Below are 6,123 nucleotides of genomic sequence, written 5' to 3'. Positions count from 1 at the left end.
CAGCCATGGGCATACATGTGTTCCCCATCCTGAACCCCTGTCCCACCTCCCTCCCCATCCCATCCCTCAGGGTCATCCCAGTGCACTGGCCCTGAGCAACCTGTCTCATGCATCAGACCTAGACTGGTGATCTATTTCACATATGATAATATACATGTTTCAATGCTATTCTGTCAAATCACCCCACCCTCGCCTTCTCCCACAGAGTCCAAAAGTCTGTTCTTTACATATGTGTCTCTTTTGCTGTCTCGCATGTAGGGTCTTCGTTACTATCTTTCTAAATTCCATATACATGCATTCAGTTCAGTTCAGTTCAGTTCAGTTGCTCAGTCGTGTCCGACTCTTTGCGACCCCACGAATCTCAGCATGCCAGGCCTCCTTGTCCATCACCAACTCCCGGAGTTCACTCAAACTCATGTCCATCAAGTCCGTGATGCCATCCAGCCATCTCATCCTCTGTCGTCCTCTTTTCCTCCTGCCCCCAATCCCTCCCAGCATCAGAGTCTTTTAGCATCTTTTAATTTCACGGCTGCAATCACCATCTGCAGTGATTTTGGAGCCCCCAAAAATAAAGTCTGACACTGTTTCCACTGTTTCCCCATCTATTTCCCATGAAGTGATGGGACCAGATGCCATGATCTTCGTTTTTTGAATGTTGAGCTTTAAGCCAACGTTTTCACTCTCCTCTTTCACTTTCATCAAGAGGCTTTTTAGTTCCTCTTCACTTTCTGCCATAAGGGTGGTGTCATCTGCATATCTGAGGTTATTGATATTTCTCCCGGCAATCTTGATTCCAGCTTGTGCTTCTTCCCTGGTGGCTCAGACGGTAAAACGTCTGTCTGCAGTGCAGAAGACCCAGGTTCAATCCCTGGGTTGGGAAGATCCCCTGGAGAAGGAAATGGCAACCCACTCCAGTATTCTTGCCTGGAGAATCCCATGGGCAGAGGAGCCTGGTGGGCTACAGTCCACAGGGTCGCAAAGAGTCGGACACGACTAAGCGACTTCACTTTCACTTTCACTCTGCATATACGTTAAATAAGCAGGGTAACAATATACAGCCTTATATTGTATTGGTGTTTTTCTTTCTGACTTACTTCCCTCTGTATAATAGGCTCCAGTTTCATCCACCTCATTAGAAGTGAGAATGCTTGACTTTTAAAACCTTAATTTTAGTAAAACTAAGAAGTAAGTAAGTATGAACTGTCTTACCTTGGCATTCTATAGACTGGTGAGCATAAACACTGGTGAAAATTTCTAAAAACATTTGTGTTCTTACAGAGAACAACTGATATCTCAGGATCTTTTATTTATTCAATAAATTTTCATCACTTAGCTTAAACTGGCATAGCTCTAGAATTCTAAGTTACCAAGTATCTGGAAAGATCATTTTTTTGTTTGTTTTTTCTTTTATTTTTGTTGGAAAGATCATTTTTGAATAGTTTTAAAATATAAAAAGAATTTACCCTAGAGTCCTTATCTCATTTAGATTTATCTTAAAGTTACATCATTTCAAGTTATTTTTCTTTCAAGAGATCTAGTAAGGTCTTATTTATTAAACATAGGTATGATACAGTATTATACTCAATTTCAATGACTGTAAATGACATATCTATATTAACTAGGTCAACAAACTTAAACATTAATATCAGGTGTCAACTTACTATTGAATATTTCCTAGTTAACATGAACCTGAAAGTCATCTTGGTCAGTTTCTTTTAAATGCAAGTTCTTTTTGTTAAAATTAAATAGAGCTCTTTATAAATCCAATTCTAATAATACTTTTAAAAAGTAGAGATATCTTATATGTATAATGTGTACACAGACATAAATAGGCAAACCAGGAATCTCATGGCTTCATTTAAAAGCTTAGCTAAGAATCAGGAATACAATATAAACATACTAGTTCACAAACATTTGGAATACACAAAAGTTGCTTGCTCAGATGATAAAGGCTTACTATCTGTAAGGTTTGGCTGAGGGAATGGTCTCAATGGTTTGAATTTAAAATTGCCGCTTTTTTCCTTTGGTTTCAGTTCTTGCCTGCTTAACTGGCCTCGGTGTCAAGTCCCTCTGGCCTGTACTCATATTCTGGTTTTTAGACAGTTGCTTAGTTTTCCACCTTTAGAGTTTAATTTTTCATGTCTTCAAAGGTTTGTATAAGCCATTCAGCAAAATACCTTTCTGGGTTTATGAATTAAACCAAAGCAAAATCACTATTTTTATTTTTATTAGCCCTTGCATGTTAGTTCCCACTTTTACTTATTTTGTAACTCTACTGGTTTCCTCAGTATATTTAGTTAACACTTCTTTAGTGGCAATCTATATGCCTTCTCTATCCCACAATAAAAATAAGTAAGAGCTATGACCATCATATACAAAGTAAGTGAAAGTGAAAGTCACTTAGTCGTGTCCAACTCTTCGTGATTCCATGGACTATACAGCCCATAGAATTTTGCAGGCCAGGTTACTGGAGTGGGTAGCCTTTTCCTTCTGCAGGGGATCTTCCCAACCCGGGCATTGAACCCAGGTCTGCCGCATTGCAGGTGGATTCTTTACCAGCTGAGCCACAAGGGAAGCCTTCATATATAAATGCCATCTAAATATACCAATTTTATATACCTTTATCTAAACTCTGCCACCAATTTCTATGCCTTTAACTTTAGTTTTCATTACATCAAGGCTGTATATTGTCACTCTGCTTATTTAACTTCTATGCAGAGTACACCATGGAAAATGCCAGGATGGATGAAGTTCAAGCTGGAATGAAGGTTTCCAGGAGAAATATCAGTAATCTCAGATATGCAGATGACACCACCCTACTGACAAAAAGTGAAGAGGAACTAAAGAGCCTCTTGATGTAGGTGAAAGAGGAGAGTGAAAAAGTTGGCTTAAAACTCAATATTCAAAAACTAAGATCATGCCATCTGGCCTCACCACTTCATGGCAAACAGAAGGGGAAACAATGGAAACAGTAACAGACTTTATTTCCTTGGGCTGCAAAAGTCACTGCTGATGGTGACTGCAGTTGTGAAATTAAAAGACACTTGCTTCTTAAGCTTTGACAAACCTAGACAGCATATTAAAACGCAGAGACAAATGTCTGTCTAGTCAAAGCTATGGTTTTTCCCAGTAGTCACGTATGGATGTGAGAGTTAGATCATAAAGAAGGCTGAGCACCAAAGAATTGATGCTTTTGAACTGTGGTGCTGGAGAAGACTCTTGAGAGTTCCTTGGACTGCCAGGAGATCAAACCAGTCCATCCTACATGAAATCAATCCTGAATATTCACTGGAAGGACTGATGCTGAAGCTGAAGCTCCAATACTTTGGTCACCTGATGTGAAGAGCCAATTCATTTGAAAAGACCCTGGTGCTGGGAAGAATTGAAGGCAGGAGAAGGGAATGACAGGGGATGAAATGGTTGGATGGCATCATCGATTTAATGGACATGAGTTTGAGCAAACTCCTGGAGATAGTGAAGGACAGGGAAACCTGGTGTGCTGTGGCCCATGGGATCGCAAAGAGTCAGACATGACTGAGTGACTGAACAAGAAATAGGGCAAACACAAATTAACCCAGGAACACAGAACAACCTAGGAATATCAGGTAGAAACATTTACAACTCGAAGACACAGGGAAATGTGAGTTTCCCTTTGTTTAAAGTTTTACTAAGCCAGTTTTTAACTTTGCATACAAAATAAGGACCCCCTCAATTTCTAGGGTAAGATTTCCTTCAGTATAATTTCTCCAATTAAAGTATAATTTCTCCAATTAACTAGGTATTTGCAAGTATGAGCTCCTTATGAATCTGGCTAGGGTGTTAGTCACAGGTTGACTTTCTGATGCCCTTTGTTTTCCTTTTGAGAAATTCTATTTCCCATTTTTTTTTTTCTATTTCCCATTTTAACTTGAATTTGTCAGGGATAAAAATTCCCTAGCGAAGTCGTGTGGTGAGCCTGTGTGCTGCTTGTGAGTGTAACTCCTCCCAGAGTCAGCCCAGAGTTGTTTTAGCTCATCTTATGTGTCTCAGAGTCTATCTCTGGCAGTTAAGGACCACTGAGTTTTTGAGTGCTTGAGTCGCTGAACACCCAGTTCTTATTTGTTTCCCCAGGTGAGCAATTTTTTAATTAATGAGAGGATTTCTCTATGGGACCACTGCTCAGCATGAGGACTCAGCCTCTACTATTCCCATAAATATCTCAGGCACCTGAGGAGACTGTAACTGGCTTGGAGCTATGTTCCTTTTCCTCAGGGTAAAGCTTTCATGGAATATCTTCACTTTTATCCCAACAAATTCTATTAAGGCAGCCAAACTGAGGAAAAATGTCAGATCAGGCTCTTACCTAACTACTCAGCACAGACTGCTCAACTTCCTACAATGTAGCAACCTTGGTGTCTTTCAACAAAGATCCGGGGATTCCTCGGTGGGTATTTCAAGGTATCTTCTAACTGGATGGGTATTTCCCTGGTTATCTGTTAACCAACCCCTTTCAGTGTCTTACAACTGGGAGGGGGTATTCCTTGGTGTTTTGTAACCGAGTCCCACTCAGTGTCTAGACTGTGGGTGGGCCCCAGTGTTTTTCAACTGAGTGCCCCCGCTAGGAACTTTCAAGTGAGAGGAGGCAAGGACCTGCTACATCCCACCAAATAAAACTCAGGATCTTCAACCAATATGAGCGATCCTAGAACCAGAAGAGACTCAATCAAATCCGTCTGAACTCCCAAGGAGATGGATGGGCGCAAGGGGCCTCTGCTGGTACCAAGGCTCCAGATTCCTGTAGAGCTCAGGCAGAGGAGAAGGAATCTGCTCTGGGTCCCTTTGTGTTGGTTGCCGAAACTGTCTACTAAAAAATATAGTCACAACCTGAAAGCAGAACGTATTTTATTTGGTGAGAATGTTATGACTTCAAGCCTGGAAGGCAGCGTCTCTGGTAGTCCTGAGAAACTGCTCCAAGGAGCTGGGGGGGAGGAGTCAGGATATATAGAAGTTTGTAACAAAGCAGGGCAGGCAGTCTGAACATCAAAGATTACTGTTAATTAAGGAAAACCAGATATCTCAAGTTAAGGAAATTAGCACTCTTCTATGTATGGGCAGATGCGAGTCTGGGATTATTAAAGTCATTTCATTCATACACATCTCAAGTATCTGGGACCTGCATCCTGTTTTTTTGATTTCTTACTCCCCACCCCATCCCCTAGCTCCTCAGCAATCACAGGGAGGGGGTGAGGGGGAATGCGTGGCAGCATCTGCTGGATCTCAAGCTTTGTTTTCCCTTTGGGAGCCCTTATTCAAATCTGGAGGCCCCAAATCGCTGATGGCTATTACATCCTTATTTATTGATATGGCAAGAGATACTCTACTTCACAACTGGTAGCCTCAGATGACTTGAAAAGCTCTTAGCTACTTTCTACATGAAGAGTTTCTCTTGGGACCCTCAAGAGTCTCTCCTTTCTACTTTCTGCTCTTCCATCTCCCTCCAGGGCAAACAAAAGGACTGGGTACAGAATAGCTTCAGGCTACTCCAATGCTTGCCCAGCCCTAAGCTCTTCAGCCTGGCCATTTCCTGTCCTCAGGCCTCAGACCACCACTATCCAGTTCAGCTCAGCTCTGTCTGACTCTGCAACCCCATGAACTGCAGCACACCAGGCTTCCTGTCCATCACCAACTCCCGGCGCTTCCTCTGTCATCCCCTTCTCCTCCTGCCTTCAATCTTTCCCAACATCAGGGTCTTTTCAAATGAGTCAGCCCTTTGAAACAGCTGGCCAAAGTATTGGAGTTTCAGCTTCAGCATCAGTCCTTCCAATTATTTTCAGGACTGATTTCCTTTAGGATTGACTGGTTTGATCTCCTTGCTGTCCAAGGGACTCTCAAGAGTCTTCTTCAACACCACAGTTCAAAAGCATCAGTTCTTCAGCGCTCAGCCTTCTTTATGGTCTAATTTTCGCATCCATACATGACTATTGGAAAAACCATGGCTCAGATGGTAAAGTGTCTGCCTGCAATGCAGGGGACCCGAGTTTGGTCCCTGGGTCGGGAAGATCCCCTGGAGAAGGAAATGGCAACCCACTCCAGTACTCTTGCTTGGAAAATTCCATGGATGGAGGAGCCTGGTGGGTTACAGTC

Source organism: Budorcas taxicolor, chromosome 3, assembly GCF_023091745.1.
Source record: "Budorcas taxicolor isolate Tak-1 chromosome 3, Takin1.1, whole genome shotgun sequence".
Classification (NCBI taxonomy): Eukaryota; Metazoa; Chordata; class Mammalia; order Artiodactyla; family Bovidae; genus Budorcas; species Budorcas taxicolor.
Note: the sequence above shows the minus strand (reverse complement) of the source record.